This window comes from Oryzias latipes, chromosome 20, assembly GCF_002234675.1.
Source record: "Oryzias latipes chromosome 20, ASM223467v1".
NCBI lineage: Eukaryota > Metazoa > Chordata > Actinopteri > Beloniformes > Adrianichthyidae > Oryzias > Oryzias latipes.
Window position 1 is genome coordinate 3,478,733 of NC_019878.2, and position 25,076 is coordinate 3,503,808.

At 41.3% G+C, this 25,076-nt stretch overlaps 1 protein-coding gene and 1 long non-coding RNA gene across 4 annotated transcripts in view; both read left to right on the top strand.

Moving 5' to 3' along the window:
• Positions 1 to 5,177: 5,177 nt before the first annotated feature.
• LOC110017273 lies at positions 5,178 to 6,490 on the top strand. The gene is made up of 3 exons (XR_002292632.2): positions 5,178 to 5,510; positions 5,700 to 5,772; positions 6,175 to 6,490. It is a non-coding gene; the product is annotated as an uncharacterized LOC110017273 (long non-coding RNA).
• A 3,282-nt stretch (positions 6,491 to 9,772) lies between these two features.
• The window catches only part of LOC101167997 (sodium channel protein type 4 subunit alpha B), a 256,928-nt gene continuing 241,624 nt past the window's right edge, over positions 9,773 to 25,076 (top strand). For 2 of the 3 annotated variants that reach the window (XM_020712432.2, XM_020712431.2), the window contains exon 1: positions 9,773 to 10,352. The gene's annotated coding sequence lies outside the window, so the exon portion shown is untranslated. The remainder of the gene's footprint in view (positions 10,353 to 25,076) is intronic. The other variant, XM_020712433.2, reaches the window with a different exon arrangement.

The following is a 25,076-nucleotide window of genomic DNA, read 5'->3' on the forward strand; positions in this document are numbered from 1 at the left end:
TGTCAGGACCCCTAGGCCACAGGACAGGCACTGTTTGCCCAAAGAAACCTAATAGATAAATGAAATAACCCCTTTACCCCTCTGCGGTGATTGCATAATTGACCGCGGGGGGCCAGGCGAAGCGCCAAGCAACCGGTCAAGAACCGAACCACAGGGCGTGCATATAGTCGTCTATGTTGTTACCTGTGCACTGTGTGCATATAGCAGACTGACTGAGACCCATTTTAAATAACCTTTGTCCGGTGTGGTGAGTTCTGTGGACCCGTGGGCGCACCCTGACTCTGCCACGCCGGCCCTGAACTCTATGCCTGACCCAATGCCACGGACCCGCCATGCTGGAAAGCACCAGTGTCTTGTCAGTTCTGTCAAGTCTTGTCTCTACCTTCCTCTTATGACTGCGGCGAAGTTAGTTTTAGGTTGGATATTCGACAGACATTCAGTGCGGATCTCCAGTGGGGTCTCTTAGGGGCCGTCAACAAATTAACTGGTGCATGAGATGGAGAAGATTTTAGATCAAACCCAGGACTAAATGCTTTACAAAAATAAAATAAAGTACAATAAAACATTTCCTCATGTTGTGTCTAAACATTTTTATTTATTTTGTAATTTTTTAATGAGAGTTTTTGCAATAGTAGATGCTCAATATGTTACAAGAAATTTTCTTTGAAATAAACAGTTTTTTTTTCAACAGCTTCCAAACCATGTGACCTTATGATTCCAAATATATGCCAAATTATGGCTCCAACATACATTATACACAAAAATTTTATATGAATTTTTATATTTAAATTCCAAAAGGCATTACATATGAAATCGGGTCAATTTTTTCAATAGCTCCCATACCAGGTGACCCAAAGAGGTGAAACGTGCCAAATTATGGCACTGACATCTCAACATCAGAGAAATTTTTTTGCAAAGATAAAAAATATTTTATATACATTTTTTAATTAAAATTCCAGAGGTTGAATCTGGTCAATTCATTCAGTAGCTCCCAAACCACCTGACCCATAGAGATGAAACATGTGCCGAATTATGGTATTGACATCCCCACATCAGACACCACTTTATTTTCCAATTATAGATGATGTAAAATTTATATGAATTTCTGTATTAAAATTCCAGCAATTCGAATATAAAATCTGGTCATTTTTCTCAATAGCTCCCAAACCAGGTGACCCAAAGAGATAAAACATATGCCAAATGGTGGCACTGACATCCCAAAGTCAGACACACCAATTTATTTTGCAATCAAAGATGTTAAATATTTTATATGACTTTTTAATTAAAATTCCAGAGGTTTGCATATGAAACCAGGCCAATTTTTTCAATAGCTCCCAAACCACGTGACCCAAAGAGATAAACCTATGCCCAATTGTGGTACTGAAATACCCACAGTAGACTCACCACTTTCTTATTTGCAATTATAGATGATGCAAAATTTACATTATTTTTTCTAATAAAATTCCACAAGTTTGCATATGAAATATATTTTTGTCAACAGCCTCCAAACCACTTGAGCCAAAGACATTAAACCTGTGCCAAATTGCGGTACTGACATCCCAACATAAGACACACTTTATTTGGTACTCAATGTCATGTCTTGCTAGGTGAGGCAGACCCAGACGCTGGAACCGGGAAAGAAAACACAGGTGAGTTATGAGGTCAGTAATAAAGTTTATTTTTATCCGGCGAGGCTTGAAGTCGTGGCGAGGCAGGAGGTTGGATGGTGGCTCGTGGCGTGGCTGGAGGTTGAGGCGGGACGATTCCTGGACTTCCATGAGGAACTTCGGCTCAGGAAGACGGGAGACTCAGGTGACCACTCGCGGTCCTGAAGACGAGGTTAGACAAGAGCAAAAATACATGAGCTAAGAATAACTTAGTGATCAGACCAAGCACCATCAGGGGCAACGAACTGGCGATGAATGCTGGATCTGGATCTCCTTAAGTAGGTCTGGAGGGTAATGAGGTGAGGGGCCACAGCTGATTCGAGTCAGGAGAGCAGCAGACTGACATCCTAACATTAGACACACCACTTTATTTTGCAATAGGTTTAATCTATTTGGGTCACGTGGTTTGGAGCTATTGAAAAAATAATATATTTCATATTCAAACTTTTTGGAATTTTAATAGAAACATTCATATACATTTGGCATTGTCTATAATTGCAAAATTAAGTGTTGTGTGTGATGTGGGGATGTCAATACCATAATTCGGCATAGGTTTAAGATCTTTGGGTCAGGCGGTTTGGGAGCTATTGAAAAAATGACCAAATTTTATATGCAAACCTCTGGAATTTTGATATAAAAATTCATAAAAAATGTTTAATGTCTTTGATTGCATAATAAGATAAGAGATAAGATAGGACTTTATTGATCCCCGGAGGGAAATTAGGTTGTCACAGCAGCCAAAAACAAAAAGAATAGCAGTTGGAAAAGTATGAAAAACAAAGTAGCAATGAGTAAGAATAAATATAGTGATAATACAAGGTGGAAGTAAAAGTACAGGTCATAAATAACGGATTAAATAAGGCAATAAATAGCAGCAGCGGTTTCAACAGTCCTAGACCATGTTGTTGTATAGTCTGACTGCTGTTGGGATGAAGGACCTCCGGTAGCGTTCCTTCTTGCACTGGGGGTGCAGCAGTCTCTGGCTGAATGAGCTACTCATAGTCCTCACCGTTGCATACAGAGGGTGAGAGGGGTTGTTCCGAATGCTGGACAGCTTGGCCAGCATCCTCCTCTCACTTACAGAGTCCACTGGGTCCAGGGGACAACCCAGGACAGAGCTAGCACTCTTGACCAGCTTGTCCAGCTTCTTTTTGTCCCTTTCATTGATTCCTCCACACCAACAGACCACAGTTTAGAAAGTTGCTGATGCAACGACAGTCTCATAGAAGGTCTTGAGTAGCGGCCTACAGACACCAAAGGACCTCCGTCTCTTCCAGGTTCGTCCAGGGGCCTGTTTCAGAAAGGAGGTTAAGTGTAAACTCTGAGTGCATTAACCCTGAAATTAGGGAAACCCTGGGTTTTCCGTTTTAGAATGGGAGGTTTGTTAAACCAGAGAAAGCAGAGTAAGTCAAACCCGTTTCTGAAAGAGAGGTAACTTATACTCAGAGTCAGTGTCCATGGTTACTTACGCTGTGAACCTAACCTGGTCGGGAGCAGGTTTTATTCTCTAAACTCAAGGTTTCTGCCGGTCCCCTCCCCTTTTTAAAGACGAAGCGGTATTTTTTGCTTTAACCTTCATTGCCCACATTTCCGTCACACAGAGACAAGTGACAAGAATGGCTTGTCCTTTTTTGGAGGACCCAATAGACGAGGAGGCTGCATTAATTCGTAGAGAATTACATTTACGTCGTGCGAGGATTTTGAGACCTAGACTCGATTTTTTGTCATTTCCCCACACGTTTTTGTTTGAGCGTTACCGTTTTTCGTTGCAATCAATTACATGTATACAATGAAAACAACATTAGATATCTATTGCTATGTAAATGTTTCATATGTCAAATATTGTCAACAAAGCCTACATCCATGACATGCTCAAATTTTACCTGATTGAGTTATGTTTTTATACTTTATTATTAGCTGCTGCCATGTTCTTTTAATTCCTGCAGGATTGCATCTACATGAAAATGAAATCAGGGACATTGAATTAGATTAATGTAACAATTACTTTTTGGAAACACAATTTTCTAGCACTGCTTACTTTCTTAATCCCATATAAACCTATACCACTTGATCAATACAGGGGTAGTGTTGCAGCGTGTGTGTGCTGAGCGGGGTGCAATCCACGAGAGACAAGGGGAGGGGCGATTGCAGGTGCAGATGGGGGGGGGTTGGGGTGAGCACGGATGAGGAGGACGGAGAAGGTGTCATTCCCAGAATAACTGTTTTGGAGTCATTCTTATTCCGCTCTGGAGGTTGAGGGTTTCCAACGGGAAGTGAACCCCGAAGGAGAATTCCCTTCAGCCCTGAAGGAAATCTCCCCTGCGCTTTTGACCACGGTCGGAAAGACGAGAGAAAAGAAGGAAGTCTTTGCGCAGCGAAAGGTTCAACAGTAGACAAAAGTTCACTTTTAAAAACACAATTGCATGTATTAATATTAAAATGACCAACGTTTGCTAGAGGGGAAGGTTAACAAAAAAGTCCTCTAAACATTACCGACGTTAAATGCATTTTCCCCCAGATTGGTTCTGTACACTATGCAGCATTTCATGCATTTACACCAGGAATAACACTTCAAAAGTACTCCTAAATATCACCATTTTTTATTTCACACCTTACGCTATTTAAAAAGTTATTACAGTCAATATTTATAACAATGATTTAAATGCAAACTTAGGCATTAACTTGAGCAGCTATGTTTTCCCACGCTAACTGTCTCTGTTTTGCAGATGCAGCGGTGTTGCTTTTCTTCTGGAATATGTTCTCATATTCACTGCAACTCTGCAGCAGCACGTCAAGTTCAGCTGGCGAAAAATACGCAGACCTCTTTGTTTTCACGGTTGCCATGGTGACTCGTGATATCTGCGCTCCATTGATAATGGCTTCTTATAGACGCGGTGCGCACGCTCACCTCCGAATCAGTCCACTCAGAGTTGATTGATCTAACGCGGATCAGCTGCTCTGAAACTGAAAACTCAGAGTTGTCAATCTCTCGATTGACCAACTCAGAGTTCAGGTTTGACCTCAGAGTTGGTTGAACCTCCTTTGTGAAACAGGCCCCAGGTGTAGCAGGGTTCTGTGCATCAAGTAGATGACAGCGTCATCCGCTCCAATGCCCGATTGATACGCAAACTGCAGAGGGTAAAGCACTGGGCTCACTAGGGGCTGGAGGTGATTCAGGATCAGTCTCTCTAGGGTCTTCATTAGCTGAGACGTTAAAGCCACAGGTCTGAAGTGGTGTGTTTACTGTGGGTATTTCAGTGCCACAGCTCGGAATATGTTTCATCTCTTTGGGTCACATTGTTTGGGAGCTATTGAAAATACTGACCAGATTTCATATGCAAACCTTTGGAATTTTAATATAAAAATTCAGTATGTTGGAACCATAATTTGGCATATATTTGCAATCATAAGGTCCATGGCCGGCCCTCCCTATACGCGAATTACGCAGCCGCGTAGGGCCCCCGTCACGACCAGGGCCCCGAAGTGGCGACAAAAATTAAATAAAAAAGACCCAAATCTGGCAACCCATTTCATAGAACTTCCGTACCAACGTGCGCTCTGAATGTTGTGCAAAAGAAAGTTGCCTGCACTTCATTGATCCCCCCCGTCAGCACACCTGGACCAATCTGGCAACCCAAATAATGACGTTACACCACTCTTAGCAACTATTGGTCAACATATTTGCATCTGAGCCTGGCACACTGTCCATTTGCGAGAGGAGTTTGTTTCAATAAAGTTGGGGAAAAGAGAAAAAACGAGCACATTTTGTCACTCTGATCAACGCGACAACAAGAGAACTTAATGCCACAGAAAAAGATGAAGAACTTCAACATCAATCAAAAGGTAAGTTTGGAAGATGTTGGGGCCGTATTTTGTACATTATCCAGTATTTCTGGGCAGCTGCGCAATTTTTACGTAAGATACTAATCGATCCGTGGGGGAAGTTTGCACATAACGACCCTGTTTGTCGTAATTTCCAATGGAAAACTCGAAAATAATTCTGATTCAGTTTCTTTTTCTGCTCTCAAAAAGTATCAAAATATTGGAGGTTGTGCAGCGTCCACATCCCAAGATGATCCTGACATCACTGAAGATGTCATCTCAGGTAATTTTAAAAGCATGTAAAGTCATTAAAAAACAGTGTCTGCATAACCCTTTTTTCATAAACAGCAGCTGAAAAGTATGGAGCCCCAAACTGTTCATAATTAAATTGATAAATATGATCTCATGCAAATACACAATCAACCAATCAATCTCTTATACATATATAAAAAGATCATGAAATTGTGAAAAACCTGCACACAGATTTTAAATGAGCCACTTAACTATTAGTTTTCTGCTATAGATATTTTATTAGCTTTATCATTGATTATTCTATAATAATAATTCTTGTTTTTTAGCTGCAGAAGAAACTCCTGTCACCACATCTACTGTTGAAAGGGAAAACATTTGACTGTTTGACTTTTCACTGTTTGCTTTTGTTGAAGTTCTGTATCTCATGTTCCAGAGGCTCCAAGAGAGCCGTGTATGGAAGAGGAGCAGACTGGATCCAAAATTCCACCTACCGGTACCTCAAATCCAATTCATCCAGCTGAATGTCCAACCACACTCTCTGATCCAGTAAGAATGGATTTGTTGCAAAGAGATCCTTTTCAGACCGATAAAGACTCTGACTTTCCCAAACCCCTCTCATTGAGCTGTTGTTCTTTATTTTGGATTGTTTTATCGTTATTTGATTTTCTATTAAGTTGCTGTTTTTAATAACTTGGAGTTTTGTGAATGTCATTTGTTGAGTGCCTAATGTTACATTAAAAATATATATCTATTTATATATACAATTGTCATTCTTTTTTGTCTTTGCATTTAAAATTTGTTTGGCACCACTAAATGTGCATCCAACATGCAGGCAATATACTGTATTCAATTCTTCAGCAAAAATAATTCACAAATGTATTAATAGAGTTATCTCATTTATATTACAACAAAAGTAGCGTTTTTTTGGTGCTGCTGACCAGTTAGAGGGCCCACAAATTAAATTTCGCTTAGGGCCCCCAGAAGACCAGGGCCGGCCCTGATAAGGTCAAATACTTTGGAAGCTATTTAACCCTTGTGCTATCTTAGATGAACCCACCCTTGCTTGACATGTTATTCCTACCATGACAAAAGTGGATAGAGGTGGAAAGATTTCATGTAATCCATGGACACCAGCGAAGATCACAAATCATTGAAGAAAAATGTCAGGGATTTGAATTCGGACACAAAAGCAGGACGGCAGAAGTTTGAATCAAAAAAGGATCTTTTAATCCAAGGAAGGCTCTTAAGCTCGTAAAGACCGAGGTAAAACAAGTAGAACGATCCGGTGACAAGTGAAACCAAAACAGGAGCTTATATACACACACATAAATGAAAACAGGTGGGTAAACAGGTGCCGGTGAAGACCGGGGTAAGTTACCTAAAGAACCAACAGAAGACAGAACATGAGTTAACAAAATAAAAGCCCGAAACCCGGAAGTGAGACAGAGATGAACCATCCTGGCCCCGGCTCCTGACAAAAAAAGGTTCAGAGCACTGTCTAGTGGGTGTAGATCAGTGTTTTTCAACCTTTTTTGAGCAACAGCACACTTTAACCTTGACAAAAATCCCGCGGCACACCAGCATCCAAAAAAAGAAAAAAAAGGAGACACTCACAGTCTGTATTGATCTACAGCTCCTCCGCAATCTCACATGCATTTTCGTGATAATTGTGGCAGAAAAAGCTGAAAGTTGCAGCTGTTTTTTCTAAAAGATGTAATAAAAGTTGAGTTAAAAGATTTAAAACTGTTTGATGTGTGTTTGTTGTGGTTTCAAGAAGTTTAACAAAGAAAGGCTCATTGTGCGCTGAGATACTGTCACCTTAACCCAATGCATCATGGGAGATGTAGTGCAATAAGCCGCAGAACACAAAGAGACTAGGGTCTCTGAGCTTTATTGTTTTGATCACTTTTACCACGGTCAGACACAGGATCCCGCGTAAAGCTACACCGCTAAAGACGAGCTTTAGCTGGTATTTTTGTTGGAACTGAGAGACTTTATGAGCAGAATCAGAACAAGGAAGTAATGACTTTAACCACTTCTGATTGGTCAGACTGATGACGTGGGATTGAGCCTCCAAGAATAATTGGTGGAGACAGTTAAAGGGGCGGGACTTTTCAGAAAACAGCTGAAGCTGCAGCTAAATCGCGGTATCGTCATTCTTATCAAAAGGTCTTTAATAGAATCACATAAACACAAAGAAAAAAGTATTTTATGATCTTTCATATTCCTAACCACTCAGTGTTTTATCAGGGCCTGTTTGGATGAACACAGAGCTGATATCCTGGAGATGGAAAATGTTTTTAGATCAATTAATGAGGGCAATTTCCCACGGCACACCTGACCATCTCCCACGGCACACTGGTGGAAAAACACTGGTCTAGATGACCCGACCCCCAACCATAAAGTAGCTAGGATAGCACAAGGGTTAAAAAACACAGAATCTTTACTTCAAACCATTTTTCTTATAAGATATTGAGCATCTATTATGGCAAAACTTGTCTTATTAAAACGTTGCTAAATAAATACAATTATTTAAACACAACACGAGGAAATGTTTTATATTTGTTTATTTATTTTTGCAAAGCATTTAGTCTAGGGTTTGATTTAAAATCTTCTCCATCTCATGCACTTATTAATTTGCTGACGGTCCCTAAGAGACCTTATTGGAGTCTACTATTACTGTCTGTCGAATATCCAACCTAAAACTGATTCACCGAAGTCCTCCACCTGCTGGTCCACCTTCAATTCCCTGTCTGTCTTCTGCCCTTTTTGCCTGTTTACCCTAAAGTCAGCGCTCGGCAGCGCTTTGTTAGATAATAAACCCCTTGACTTTGAGCCATGGTGTGCCTCCCGTCTGCATTTTGTCTCCTTCATGTTCATCAAGCCTCGTATTTGACACTCCAGTGTGACACGCGCACAGTTATTAATCAGATCCTGCAATAACAGAGTCACCACCAGAGGGTGGTGTTGGCCGATACAACTAGTGATGCCTCTGGCAGATTGTTGGTCTTGAACCGCTAAACCCTAAAAGCTTTGGTTAAAACAGACTTCAGGACTTTTCTAAAGAAAATTAAAAGATGGTGCTCTAAATAAATGAAAACCTTTTTAATTATTTCCCTTATCAGCTAAACAAATCATATCTATTTTATGAAGGACTTGTGTCTTCAGCAGTTTAAGCTTCATTTTTCTGCAACGAATTTTTGTGTTCAATTATTTTTTGTAGTTTGACTTTCTATTTGTGAATGTAAAATTAAGAAAAATCTGTATTTACATCCGAACAAAGTGCAAACAAAGTTTAATCTTGTTCTACTTTTTTTAATTAATATTTTTTACCAAAAAGTGTTTAATTTGTTTTGAAAGTATAGTTAAAAAACAGACGTTGACGATGCTGTGAGACATTTTGCATGGAAAGAGTGAAGAGTTTGACACTTTTTCATGAGACTTCTGCAGCGCCCCGAGAAGAACCACCCTAGAAGTGAACAACAGTAATCAAGCACAATGACGTCATAGAAGCCACTTTTATGGAAACTAATGCCTTTCTCTGTTATAATTTGATTTCTTGTTCTTTAAGTAATTAAATGCTGTAGAGTAAATAAAAAAATAAAAACTAAACGAGTCAGATTTTCAACATCATGCAGTAACCAAAAACAAACAGCAGAGGGAGCCTTTCCACAGTTTATCCAGGAGTGGCAGGTGAACGGAAGAGGAGATGCTGCTCACCAGCCGGCATCTCCGTGTCACGGCCAGCAGCTGGCTTTGTTCTGTGATTTATGCATATCTTTGAATAAGTCATTGCAAACCAAACTAAGTCCTAAGTTATTTCGTTTAGTGACAAAAATGTTTATTTTGAAGACACTTTTTTGCAACTTTGTTTTATTAGTAAAAAAGTGTTTTATTTATTCTTTTTCCTGAAAAACGTCAGAAATATACGTTTAGTTTACTGAGCTACAAGCCTACCAATGAACGGGCGTGAGTATGGGTGTAACCTCGCGATACTCCCATCCCTTTCTCTCTTCGGGAGGGGCAATCAAACGGCGGGGGTGATGGGAGTCCGGTCAGTCAGACCCCAAACAGGCTTCCGACGCACAGACACGCTATGCGCTCTGACGCATAACTTTCCCAACAATCTGCCAGAAAAAAGAAAGAAAGAGAGAGGGCAGAGGCGCGCGCGGCACTTTGTTTCAAAGGACCTCGCGAGTTAATGAGCACGCGCACCTGAGGAGGACGAGAAACAATTAAAAAGGTTTTGGGTCTGGAAGAGCGCGTTTTCGGGATTATCAGAGCCTAGGTGGGGGATTAAGAGCTGAAGATGCGGGAGCAGTGAGGCAGCCCGGTGCGCGCTCTCCACCGCCTGACGCGCCACAGTCCCGCAGCTGGAGGGGCTCCCCGGCCCCCATCTTCTCACTGACCACACGTTTTCCCTTTGGATTTTAACAAACAGAAGATTTGTTCTAAACTCTGCAGTCCTCGTGCGCCGCGCGGAGTTTTCCCCCCATGGATCTGTGGCTCTGCGCCTCCCTCGCGGCGAGGTCTGGCTGCGGCGCGCGCGGCGCTGCGCGCTCGGTGTGACGGACAGACCAGCCCGCAGCTTTAAACGCAGGAGTTTCACACGTGAGTACCTCTCCGTCAGTGTGTGGCATCAGGTGAACTCTGACCTTTAGGGGTTCGTGAAACTAGACGAAACTTGCGCGTAAAGAAGGGAGGAGACGAGCGCACAGATGATCAGATGCACACCCAAATGATTTTGGTGGACGTTTCACTTCTGAGGAGTCAAACTAAAAGGGCTTCTGCGTTAACTGACATTATTGCTTCAGTTAGGAAACGCACTTTCCGGTTGACATTGGATTTTTTTTAACCTTCAGATTTGGTTATTTTGTTGTGACGCAGGTAAAACTCCTCAGAGGACATCCCTGCCCTTCTCTTCCTTCCCACTTTGAGCCACTTTGGCCCTCCCGAGACGCACTTTTCTCTGTTCCTATGCAACCCCGCTCCACGCGCAAAGCCGGGCCGAGCTGTGCCGCTGCACTTTCCTTTAATTAGGCGCTTTTGTTTATGTAAGACAAAGTTCATTTGGGGCCATGGAGACTGCTTTTCGTCACCTTCTGGCCTGTTTACGTCTTTGACACAACCGTTTCTTTTGATGCTGATGTAAACACTCTTTAATGACGCCATGGTTGCGGAAAATACACGATTCTATAACATTTAGAGTATGTTTTGTTTGCGTTAAACTGTTGCCATCAATTTTGTCCACAGACTCAGAAGTTCTCAACTGTGAGGATGTTACGCAAGTTTGAACCAAAAACCTTAGAAAAACGCACTTTTATGTTCATCATAGCGTTGACCTCTGACCCCCCTCCCCCCCCCCCCCCCCCTGTATGTGTCTGCAGCCCTGTTGTTCAACCAGCTCCTTTGTCAGCTGGAAACACAAAGTCAAGCTATAAAGACACTTTTAGAAAAGAAAGAGTCATTTTGTGGTTGCAGCCTGCAACTAATCCAGTTTGCTCTGGTTCATCAACAGAAACAGAACAAATTAGAAAAATATCTGTACACATTTTTCTAGACTCAAAAGGATGCTATTTAGAGAATGAGTGACTTTAGTTTGGTTTCTACCTGCATCTGTGAGTGCCGCCAGGTTTTCAGTCGAGTGTCTGTTTGTGTTTTTCATGCTGTGAAGATGAGCCGTTTTATTTGAGCTGAACCTCACATTCAGAAAAGATCTAGAGCTAAAGAAAAACACTTTAAAGTTACACAAAGAAAAGATGTAAAGAGACTGCTCTCCAGCAATCATATATGTAACGGACCCTTTTTATTTTAATTATAAGATTTTCTGCACTTCAGGATTTTTGTTTATAAATGCAGATATGTACATTTAAATGAAAAAAAAAACATAATAAAGGAAATAAATCTATTCCTAAAAGCTAAATTCCAGTGCTCAGTTTTATTTGAAACGAATAAAAGTGAAAAATAAATCTCTAAAGTAAAAGACATAGTTGGTTTTGGACAAAACATTGTTTAGATCAGCTGTTTTATTTATAATTAAGCTTAAACAAAGACAGTTTTTAGGAGGATCTGCAATGCTGCGTCCGGATTTGATCATTGGATGAAAGAGATGCAAAAGCCTGAAGGCTTTTAAGTTTATCGAATATCATTAAAGGTGTTCAGCCATGAAAATGCTGTCAGTTTATCTGACACAGTACCAGACGGCGCTCCAAGTGCACATCAGTAAAGTCGAGAAGTGGTTTTCATGTGCATGAAAACCCGATTCCCTTTACCGTGAAGATTCATGGCGCTGTAGACCAGGAGGCTGAAATATGACGACGCACAATGGAACTTTCACAAACAAACATAAATGAACTCTTTTGTCAAATCTTGAGCCTTTCAAAAATCAAAATGAGCAGGAATGGAGCTGTGCAGAAAGATGTGCGTGCACGGTAAAAATGATGCTCAAGGTCATTTTATGTGGAATGTGCAGGAACGGATAAACCAGCCACAGTTTGATGTTATCACATAGTTAAAACATGTTGACAGTATTGTCTAATCATGAAGTCTTAATGTCAGCTTCTGGAAATGGAACCTTTTCTTTAAGCTAAATTCTTTTGCAAAGCCCTTAAAATTCATCAGTCATCAATCGTAAGAAAAACAAATCCACCTAAATATTTGTTCTTGAATGTCAGCGCAGCGTGAGAAGTGACAGATGGTGGCTAACAGTTCCTCTGAGAGGAATCAAAGGAAGATTTCATTGGTTGAAATGCTTTCAAAGTCTACTAAAGGTTCAGAAAATATTATTTTTTTCAATTTGGAAATAATATATTGTATCAATTTAGACAAAATGTTCACACAGCAGACTGAAATGGTGTCATATGAAAGTCAGCAGATAAATTCCAATGAAGGAGGAATCGTCCAACTTTTAGAAGTTTGTAGTAATCATGTGCACGACACCAAAACGTGAAAAAAGTAGAATATCCACAAACACTTCATCATAGCAAACTAGAACACAAAAAACTCCTGAAATGCTTGTTAAAGCTACATCAGTAACTCCTCTATGAACTATTGGAGTAAAAGTTTTCTGAAGTAGGCTTTTATGAGGTTTTTATGTAAGGAGAGTTGCAGTGTGAGTCTGGAGCTCTCTCCTTCAGAGATCCTCTGCAGGAGGCGAGTGCTGATGGATGCTCTGAATGCAGGATGTCACCATGTAAATGGATGAACTGTGGGCTCAATTTTACAACAGTAAACGAAATGTTTGTCCTCAGAAAAACCATGCTGAAGATGTTCTGTTTTATTTAAAGGCATAAAAAGGTAAGGTTTTGATGTGAAAATGGTCCATTATTATTTAAAACAAAAGAGTTGATAATGTTCATTTGTTTATAGTATAGAAAACCCCATTTGGATGTAGATGTGGTGGTTGGCGCTCTGCACGGCGGCGGGGTGGTTGGCGCTCCCAGCTCTGGGTAAAATGTTCTCTGGATGCTCCAGCTTCAACTGCTTCTGCATCTCTGTCATCTAATGATCAAAACCAGATGCAGCATTAAAGATCCTCCTGAAAACCGTCTTTGTTTGAGCTGTCTGACTTTTTGATCTGAATTCTAAATAAAACAGTTGGATTAGTTCAAAAACGTGCTCCATGGTCCAGGTTTTGATTGAAAATGAGAACTGCTTCTCAGTTGACTCACCAGGTAAAATAAAGCATAAAGCCATTCTGTTTGACTTGTGCAGCTCAGGCTTTAAACCAGTTATTTTCAACATTTTATCCTCATCCTGTAAACGGTTGAAGGGTTCCCTCGGTTGTTTTTTTCCCATCAGGCTTTTTGTTGCCTGTTTTTAATGGAAATCTGGGACGACTAAAGAATTTCCATGAAATGGGAGGAGAGATTTGGTTGTTTGTCGTGTGAAGCACTTTGTTACATTTGACTGAATAAAAACTTGTCTGTAAATGAAGGCGTGGTTGCTCCGGACCAGAACAAACTGCGGTTATTAGCTTGTACATAAGATATTCCTGTCAGGTAGGAGTTTGAACTCTTGCGTTGAGATGAGGATCCGTCTTCTTGACCTGCTGTGGTTTGGTGGCTCTCCCTTCTGTGGCGCTCAGGTGAGCTGGGGCGTGGCCTGTGTGCTCAGACCTCAGGTGCAGGTGCACTCACGACTGCAGCAGACTTAAAACAAACTTTGTGAAAGTGGAGATGTGGTCTTTTGGTCTGCATGTGTGTATGAATGACATCTGCACTGCGGGTCTGAGCTTCAGCCGGTTGTCAGAACAAGAGTGAAACCCGAGAAGCTCCCCATTCGCCTTTTCAGTCCAAGCTTTGTTTTTTCTGTTTTATGCGCTGACTTGCCACAAAAGGCCAGCTCCTGGTTAAACTGTGTGGTTAAGACCCATGGAGAATAAAAACTTTTCCCAGAAGTTTTGTTAGCGGGAGTTCCTAGCTACAAAGCCGAAATATTTTCACGGAAGAACCAAAGCGGCCTCTGCGGCTCAATAACAAGCCGAGTGGTTTGTGACTTTCTCCATCCATCTGTCGCATTTCCCAGAAACATCTCAGAGCTTCCAGTTCTCTCTAAGGGCGCAGTGGCTCTCTGTGTGGCAACTCTTTGTGTATTTTCAATGAGGGGAAACACAAAGCTTTGTTCTTGACAACACAAATTTGCACGGCAGACTCTGATTTCTGAAGCAGGGGTCACGGCATGGTTGGGCTGAATAAAGCAGCTCCAGCTTTCTTTGTGAAACGTGAATTAAATAACTGGGATGTTTGCAGAAGCTTCAACAGTTTATGTAAAGCCTTAAACATCCCAGCGGTAAATCAAACACCAGAATTAGTGTCTGATCTCTTTTGAGCTGAGGAAACAGCAGCAGATTTACTGCTGCAAAGATAGAAATCACTTCTAACAACCAATTAGAAATCAGGTCCATCCATCCATCCATCCATTTATGTGATTAGCTGCAGGCATCATGTGACCGAGAGGTGCAAGACACGTTTACATGTAAGATACAACCAACAACAAATCCAGGTACAAACTAAAAAATCATCAAGCACAAAAACAAACACGGAACAAATGACCAAATCCAGAAATACAACAACGAAAGCGGAAACACGGATTCTAGCAGAAAGGGAACGTCCTGAATCCTGGAAGTGGCGTAATATAAAACTAATTGTGTATGATTTTTTACTTTTATTTATTACTGTCTTTTTTATGTGGACATTTTATATATATGAGACAGTCCAAAAGCATTTTGCAGCAATGTTTAGCAAGTTAAGGTTTTTGCATCACTTCTGTTATTAAGGTATTCCCTTTCCGTTAAGGTTGCACTTGCCGGCCAGCAACACGACAGCAGAAGATGGAAAAAAAATTAACGAAAGCGAGCAGCTGCTAACGGGAAGGGAATACCCTTAATACCGGAAGTGATGCAAAAACTTTACCTTGCTAAACATTGTTGTAATTTTTATTGTAGTAATACAATAAAAAATGCCTTTGGACTGTTCCATGTGTTTATAATGTCAACATAAAGAAAACAGTCATAAATAACTTTAAAGAATCATACATGATTGGTTTTATGTTACGTCTCTTTCTGTTAGAAGCCGTGTCTCTGCTTTCGTTGTTGTGTTTCTGGATTTGGTCATTTGTAACGGGACTGTTTTTTGTAATTCGTTATTTGACAATTTGCACCCGGATTTGCTTTTGTAATTCAGGACTCTGTAATCTGTTCTATGATTTGCTGTTGTGTTTCAGTATTTGCTCATTTGTACCGAGATTGTTTTTAGTATTGCTGGTGACGTGACACGTGTGCGCTCCTTACATGCAGCCTGACTGTTAGACATCAGGAAATTAGACAACCAGTTTGTGTGGACTTCCTATGGACGTCCTACAGGCCCTTCCGGATCACATGCACATGCTGCAGCCTTTGCGTGCGGTCAGTGATTGGCCAGTACTTGTACCTTACTAATGAGTAGTGTAATATAAGGACACCGTATGATAGCATTCCTCCTGTACACCATAATTGTGTGTGAAACCCTAGATACAAGCCTCCTATTGGGTTGACCCGCCTAGGTGCTGCGGGTTTTAGGGTTGTCTGCGAGAGTCGTAGACAGGTGCGACCACATCTGAAAGGAAGTGCACGTGTGTCTTGCAGTTCCTTTGAAGCTCATGCATCCTCCTGATTGTTAAATCTTTCATTTCTAACAGCCAGGAACGCCATGGACTCGCGAAGAGCACACTCCTTTCCCTTAAACAGCACTGACCGGCTTCCTGTGCAGTGCAAAGAATTTGCGGGGGACAGAAAAAAGTAAAAATCTGTAACCACAACAATGGTACGTTCCATTTTGGAGGACATCCTTTGAGGTGGTAGTTGTGAGACACAGCTGTGCTCCACCTAACTTGCGTCCGCTCCTCTCTGACCCTCTGCGGAGCAGATCACCCGAAATCTCGTAGCCTCCAGACAGGTCAACCCCTCTATATGACTAAGGCTTTAGTTTAGTGTCAAACTGCAGGAGCATTATAGTTGGGATGAGTGAAGTCATTTTTTGGGCCTCCATGTAATGTTTTTGATCATTTATGTTTTATGCATACTCAGCAACATGTTTGGACCTATGTAACTGTGCTGTGAGAGCTGGAGACACAAACCTGTAAAGAAACACTAAGACATGTACAGAAATCTGTTTTTGGAGTCACACTGACTAAGGCTTGATGCATGTCACATGTTCTGTCCTGAGAATGTCCCTCACACAATTAAGACTAAGAAGGAAGAGCCTTTAACTAGACCCCCTGCTGAAATGTAATGGGGCAGACTTAAACAATGCTCAAGGACTTAGGCAAACTTTTGACTAAAGTTTGGAAAGATTTCTTGGAAGCTACTAAATCAATGGTTCTAATTGTCAGAAGAGAAATTTAGAAAATAGATCTAATTAAAAAACTATTTTAGTACGGTGTATGCAGTCTCCTTTACCTCGTTTAGAATTTGGATTTTTAATTTTATAGATTTTCTCTGAAGTTGTAGACACCCCATTTTGATGGAAAAAAACCCCAACTTTCTCCAAAGCTGGACAGACTAAAAACATTCACTTTCTTCAACAGAGAGAATAAAGAACCTTGACGTCACAACATTTGAAGTTTAGGATTGTTTTCTGCTGCTGAGGTGCATCTCCATGCGGCGTCTCGCTGCACAGTGTTAGAGAAGGCGACCGACCCGCTGAATGAAATGAAAAGGGGGTGTTAGGTGTCATCAGTGTTCAGTTTATTTATAGGCAGCAGCAACCTGTTGTTGTTTTTGTTGACAGATTTCAGAGCTCGCCAGGCTTTTGACAGAAATAAAGATGGACTTAAGTTCAAGTCCTCGCGCTGGTCTGATCCTCTGCAGAGACCCTCAGACTGTCGTTACTCTTAGATACATGAGGAAAAGCGGTAATTTAGTCATAAACTCATCAGTGATTTGATTCTTTGTCATTAGTTATCAGTAAATAAGAGCCTTAGTGTAGTCTTTTAGGGCAGGTTTTGCATCAAAGATGATCACTAAGATCTAAAGAACGAATCATGGATCTTTTTTAAATTCAATCTAACATTCTGGTGTTATTTTGTAAAAGCTTCTATTTGGATAAGTCATATTCAGGGAAAGATTGATGGCATAATCTGTCTTTTTCAGAATATTCTGCTCTTCTAGGCGCCTAAGCAGAGCTGTGTCACAATGTTTACCACGTAAAATGTTTTCTTTCTGTTTGTCTTTGAGTCATTCCTCTAAGTCTAGCTCCTTGTAAACTGTCTTTTAGCAGTTAAAGTTAAATTGTACATCAGACAATAACGCCAAAAACACTTTGTGTAAACTTCAATTCAAACTCTCCATGAAGATTTGAATGTGAGAATAAGAAACCTCAGAACCACTAAAAACACACGTGTTTCTCCTAATATCACAACCATAACTGAGGTAATTTTTTTAGGCCCATGAGAGTTATTGATAGTGATCAAGGCACAATGTCATGATCCATCCAAATGCTGACAGTGACTTTTATTCAGAAAATGTCATGAAAAACAGGAATATTTCTGCAGGTGCAAGAATGTTTATTCTGAGTGTTCTTATGCAAACCCAGCTGTAAACTGCCCTAATGCATGCTGGAGGTCCCGGCTCGATGAAGCCAACAGGACAACATCATTTGCAAAGAGCCGAGAGCAGATCCTGTGGTCCCCCAAACCAGACCCCCTCCGGCCCCTGGCTGCGCCTAGAAATTCTTTCCATAAATACTATGAACAGCACCGGTGATAAAGGGCAGCCCTTCCGGAGTCCAACATGCACCGGGAACAGGTCCGACTTACTGCCGGCTATGTGAACCAAGCCCCTGCTCCGGTCATAAAGGGACCGGACAGCGCTCAGTAAGGCTCTCTGGACCCCATACTCCCAGAGCACCCTCCACAGGATGCCACGGGGGATGCGGTCAAACGCCTTCTCCAAATCCACAAAACATTCTATATTGTCCTGTTTGTCGAGATGGGCCCTCCAGCATGCATTGGGGCAGTTTGTGGACGAGTGTGAAGCGGCTGGGATGAGGGTCAACACTGCTAAGTCTGAGGCCATGGTTCTTTACCAGAGAAAGGTAGTTTGCCCTTTCTGGGTGGGTGGAGTGCTCCTGCTCCAGGTGGAGGAGCTTAAGTATCTGAGCTGAGCCAGAAAGCAAAGCTCTCAAAAGTCGATGTTTGTTCCAATACTCACCTATGGTCATGAGTTCTGGGTAGTGGCAGAAACAACAAGGTCCTGAATACAAGCGGCTGAAATGAGCTTCCTCTGTAGGGTGGCCTCTGTAGGGTCCCCCAGAGGAGCTGGAGGAAGTGACCGGGGAGAGGGAAGTGTGGGCATCTTTGCTTAGACTGCTGCCCCCACTGATCTAGATGAGTGGAAGAAGATGGATGGATGGATGGATGGATGGATTTTCATACATTGTAAATGTAGTGTGTGTTTAAACGAGGACTCTGTCCACATTAGGAGAGATCGCAGAAGGAATTTTGTTTAATTCCAATACTTTCAGTTTATTTTCACTACAGTGATCTTTCTACCAAAATATCAGAACTCAATTTGAAAAAACCTTTCCTTACATTAAACTGTGATACAAAGTCATTTAAATGTTTAAAGAGTAAAAGGAAATAAAAACCTTTTGAAACCCCCTTAAAAAAAACTCTCCAAATTCTCCTTTGTTTTCAACAATACCCAAAGTGATGCACGACGAACTCGGAGCAAAGACTCATGAAAAGCAGAGCAGTCAGCATCAGCACCACTGATGCTCTGACTGACAGCACTCCTTATGACCAATAGAAGAAAAGAAAAGAAAATGAGAATTAACAGGACTCACATGCTTTTCCAATGCAAGTAAAAGGGAATAGAAAGATTAAATAAAGTTATTCCTCAGTTTGAAGATGTGATGTTTAAACTCTGTTCAAAAATTAGCTGATAATTTCTATAGTAAACACAGAACTTCCTAATGAGCAGATGATGGGTAAAGTTCAGAGGATTTCTTGACACAGCTTGTGATGCCTTCTTATTGACACTACTAACCTTCTTGCTACAGAGCACCAAACACATTAATTTTACAAAAGTAATTGAGAGAAGGTCCAAACATTGAGATTGATTTTTTTCGTCTCACTTTAATTTTGAAGTCTGTTTTTTGAGTTAAGTTTAAAAGAAAAATCAATATTTTAGCAAAAAGTAGTTCAGTAACACGCTGCTCTGTGAGGACTAGTTAGCCTTCTGGTGCCACTTCCTGTTTTATTTTGTAGTCCTGGCTTTTCCCTGTTTTCATTTCCAGTTCCTGCTGTGTGATCTGCTTTCTCCCTGATGTGCTCCACCGGGGTCTCATTGTCTTCCCTATATCAGCAGTGCTTCTTCACAAGCCAGTGCCAGATTGTCTTTCTTTCACTGTGAGCAATCCAGCCTTTATTTCCAGAGTTCCTATAGTGCTTTTGTTGCTGTTCTTACTCCTCTTTTGGATGGCTTCCTGGACTTCTATTAAAGACTCTGATTCTGCCACTCCATGACTCCACCATGGTGTCTGCCTGAGCTGCACCTGATATGCTCATGAGGCATGTGAAAAGGCTGCAGTTAGGGCTGCTGCTCACCAAACGAGTAGAGAAAAGTTCAGCTTTATCATTGTAATCATCAAAATAAACCACTAGTTTATCCCAACAGGGTGAGCCAAAACCTTCACAAACGTTATGAGTGGGATAAAGCATTAAAAACCCCAAAAATCCATGTATCACTTTTTATTATTCCTAACTTATAAATGAATGTCATGCTGGCCCTCTAAAAGATGTTGTTCTGTCAGCTCCAATGGGGTAACTGTGTTGTAACTTAGTCACAGCAATAAAAGCTTATCTTTTAAATTTATTCTGCATAAAAAACCCCTTTGATTTGGGAAACAAGTGTTTATTCTTCTCTTAGTGAGGAACCCGTCCAGGTTTTGCAGTTGGTTTGCCTGTTTAGACACCTGAGCTGCACAGGTGAGACTGGAAACAATGAAATGAAGACAGTTGTTCTCTATTCCTCTGCTGTCTAACAGGAAAAGCTTAACTTTTGCTGTTAAAATTATGATGTGAAAATATGGATGTTAAACATTTTTAAAGTTGTCACTCCTGTAATTTAACTACTGTCAGCTCATCAGTAGAATCTAATTTCATCTCTCATATATATTTGAAAAAAAGTTTTTCACCCAGACTCCTTTTTTGCATTCTTACCTTTTAATTATATAAAATAATAAAGTGTAAAGCTGACAAGCTGTGCTGCAGTGAAAAGAAGGTTTTAGAGAGTAAAACAGCACACGCTTCACTAAATACTGTCATAAGGGCAGAGATATTCTTTAATCGCGGGTCCAAAGGCCTCTGCTCCGATGACTCATGTAAAGTGAAATACCAAAGAGCAGCATGTGTCAGCTTTAATCGAGCTCTGACTGTCAACATTTTCCTTAAGTGACTGTTGGAGGCAGCGGAAGGCGGCTTATCCAGAACAAAGAGGCCGGAGAACCAAAATTGCACACGACTGGACAGAGCCAGTGGGAGTCAGGACTTTCTTTCTTTAAAGGTTTTGGGATCTTTTCCTTGTAATTTGAACTGAAATGTGTCGTGTAAATACATATACATATAAAGCAGCTTACCCTTAACATTTTGAACTCCTCCCCATGGCTGACCCGTGGAAGTTTGAGTTTACTGCGAGTGCAGAACTATATGTGTGAGATCTATCCCCCTCTTTATATTTAATATATGTATCTGCTGTGCATATATAGTTCATTAAACTATGGTCCAGGTGAATACTCGATTCTGATTGGCTGCACGATGTCCATTAAAAGTGATAAGGTGATTGTTCTGGTCACATAAGTCTAACGTTCTGTATTATTTCGCTGGTCTAAACGGAACAACAGAAATGCAGAACATGGGTGGACATTTGTTATTCCACAGTTTATCACAACAGTGAGACAGTAGAAAGTTCTCAGTCCTTTAAAAGTCTCTATGATGGACATGACAGGATCTTTGTCAAAGTTTCCCATCAACACCACTGGGGACTTTAATTTGAAACAGTTTGTTGTCTGTCTTTCTGTTTTTTTGCTTGATACAGATTGTATATATGTTTATAATTCATTCATTCATTCATTCATTCATTCATTCATTCATTCATTCATTCATTCATTCATTCATTCATTCATTCATTCATTCATTCATTCATTCATTCATCTTCTTCCGTTTTGTCCCTTTCGGGGTCACGGGGCTGCCGGAGCCTATCCCGGCCACTTGTGGGCGAAGGCAGGGGACAGCCTGGATAGGTCGCCAGTCTGTTGCAGTATGTTTATAATAACTTTTTAATTATTAAAATAAGGAAATTGTTTGGTTGTTGCTGAAACGATGCTTTGGATCACTTAACATGATGTTCAGCCAAATGCCACTTTCCTCTGCTCCTGCAGAGCGCGTTCGGTGAGGCTCGGTACCATGACAACTCAACGCACAGATTATTAAAAAGTCTGCCTCTTGTAAAAAACGATATAAACCTAAAAAATAACAAGATCAAAGTACTAATAATTAATGTTATGATTTTATTCTTCATAATTGACCATAATGCTTTTCGAGGTGGACGACGGGTCGTCCATTCATTTCTAATAATAGACACCTCAAAGAGCATTACCCCCCCCCCCCCCCCCCCCTTTTATCCTGCTGTTTTACACTTTGCTTCCAGAAAAAACCAAAGCGGATGCCTATACTCCCTATACTGTCAAAACATCTTATCCTAAATGTGGCTTTGGATTGGTTTTTTATTCTCAGTGGACTTTTTTTTAACCTGTCGAACCGGGCCTTGGGTTTGGGCGTGGTTCATAGCTGCTGGGGGCGTCGTAGTCAGCGTTAGACCTGCTGCGTATGGAGCCCTGACTTGTCCGCTCCTGTCCGTTCGCAGTCTTCAGATGCTTCAGGTTAACTGCTGCCAGGCTTTTATAATCCTAAACATACAGTTTTCAAAGGAGCCAGCTGCCCGGTTAAAGGCAGTTAAAGCCCCCCTGGATGTTTACAGCTCGTTCAGACGACTCTGCCCACGCTGACCCCATACCTCCACTTTGCACACGTGCACTGCTGTTTGACACCGGCTCGGCCCCCGGCTGCGCTCGGCTGACCTTGAAGACACTCCGGCTGTTTTGAGGGCTCGTGATTTATCAGTGACACATGGAGTCACTCGACCTCCTGTTAACACGAGTGGCGCTCCTGCTCCTCCACCTGTTCCACGCGCAGCACCTGCTCCACCCCTTCGCCCCCCCTTCAGGGGTTAGAACCTCCCGTGTGTCATCGTCCGCTCTCCGTGAATGTAAACAGGAAGTGGACACCAGCAGGTTTTTACGTATGCTTATTTTAAAGCACTGCAGTTTTTTTTTGCTTACTGCGTTGGTGGGGAGTGTCTTCACTTCCCCTCTCATCGCCTCCATCTTTGTTTTAAACCATTATTTTATCTGATGTGATCTGAATCTACCTGATCAGAACCGGATTATGAAAACTATGTTAAACTATAAAATGAATGAACTCAGTAGGGGTGGGATTATATAAACTCGCTTCTTCCCACTCCTTTTCAAGCAATAAATCAAGCTCAGCAAATCTTTAGTTAATAATCACAATAAGCATTTGTGACTTAAGTGTGTATTTGTTATTTTTCTGTGTTTTTATCAATGCATTTCATAATTTCTGTAATGAGTTTGAGAAACCTGTGTGAATTCCTTATTGTATTGACTTCAATCAATCAATCAATCAATCAATCAATCAATCAATCAATCAATCAATCAATCAATCAATCAATCAATCAATCAATCAATCCACCAATCCACCAATCCACCAATCCACCAATCCACCAATCCACCAATCCACCAATCAACCAACCAACACCAATCACAGTTTTAATTCACCTGTTTTCTTAAAATAATGGAAAATGATTCATTAAATTATAACATTTTGCATCCTAGTTTCCGGATTAAGAGAAGAAAAACAAATTTATCAGGATTTTAACTTAATTAATGTTGTCTTCTTAAATCCTAAATTCTATAGTTGAAGTGCAGCATTTCCTGTAATCCAGGCTGGATCCATTTTATTAACTTTGAATAAGAATCAAATCAACAGTACAGTGATGTACTGTTCTTTTAGCTAACAGGAGCTGCACCTGGTGGTCTTCTGCTGCTGTAGTCCATCTGCCTCCAGGTTAGACGTGTTGTGTGTTCAGAGATGCTCTCTTGGTTGGAACCAGTGGTTCTTTGAGTTCCTGTTGTCTTTCTATTAGCTGGACCCAGTCTGGACATTCTCCTCTGACATCTGGCATCAACAAGGCATTTCCACAAACAGATCTGCAGCTCACTGGATATTTTCTCTTCTTTGGACCATAAACCCTAGAGATGGTTGTGGGTGAAAATCCCAGCAGATCAGCATTTTCTGAAATCCTCAGAGCAGCCCGTCTGGTACCAACAACCGTGTTACGTTCAAAGTCACTGAAAATCGGCTTTCTTCCTCATTCTGATGCTCAGTTTGAACTGCAGCAGATTGTCTTAAACATGTCTATATGCCTAAATGCATTAAGTTACTGCCATATGATTGGCTGATTATAAATTTATGCTAATGAGCAGTTGGACAGTTTTGCCAAGTCGCCAGTGAGTGGATGTTATTTAGGGGAAAAGATTCTAACCGCCCTTCCAATGTGGGAAGAAGGACCCCCCACACCCTGCTGACTCATATGGACTGTGGTTTAGCACATGGAGTTTAGGATAGTGTCTAAAGATGTAGACATTTCCTTGTTCAGTTTGACTTGTTATAAACAGACCAGTGATTGTAAAATGGATTAACTTGTGAAATAGTCTTGGAAAACGTTGTCGTGTTTTGTTCTCCATCTTTATTTTTTGCTAGACGGCACATAAACAAATCAGCGCGATGTAAGAATCCCCCACAGCAGAGTGGATAATAAAAACGATTAGATGACTTAACCTCCACTGCCTCTCCATCGCTCTGTTAATATGCTCTAATAACATCCAGGAAGCAGCAATAAAAGCCTCTGATGGCAGCAGCAGTCAGGTAAACAGCAGCCATAAATTTAGGAAAGTGATCCTCAGACAGGAGCGGCCCGGACCAGCCTGCCATTTGGCATTCTGAAGCTCCCAGTCCCACAGTGAGGCCCGGCGTCTCTGCTGGCTCCGGTTCAGTGCGGGACACGGGCAGCAGGCGCCGGCCCAGTTTTGGCTGCGCTCGGTTTTTCTCTTTTCAGCCGGAGTCCTGAAGCTGCGATGGAACTTCCTGCTTCTGCTCTGAGTTAGAATTATTGATCCTTCAGCCAGAAAAACGGATTCAAGTTTTGAAAGTCAGACAGGAACCTGCAAACCACTTCAATCAGCTTGTGGTTAGAAACTGTTCTTTATTTCAGCTTTTTGCTGTCTGTTCAGCTTTTGGAAGAAAGGATTCTTTGAATAAAAGGAAGTCAAAGGTAAATGGGGCTGAATAAATATCTGAATGAGAAGTTTGATAAATAAATGGTAAAAATATGTATATTTGTACAGCGCTTTTCTACCTTCTTAGAAGGTAGAAGTGCTTTAGAAGTGCTTTACACACACATTCACACACTTATGGCAGCTCCGCCAGCGCCTTGCGCAAGGACACATGACATGCAGACGGGCAAGGCGGGAATCTGCAATGTTCCGATCAGAGGTCTCTTGCCCTGACGCTGCACCACGGCCAACCATATATGATATGATGCGTTTGTCTTACTTTTTAAACTTCCTAAAATGTTTCTAAAGGGCCCATGAACTCCATAGGTGAACTGATTTCTCATCCAAAAGCAAAGGCGACGTTCTCAGAAACATTTAGTGTTTC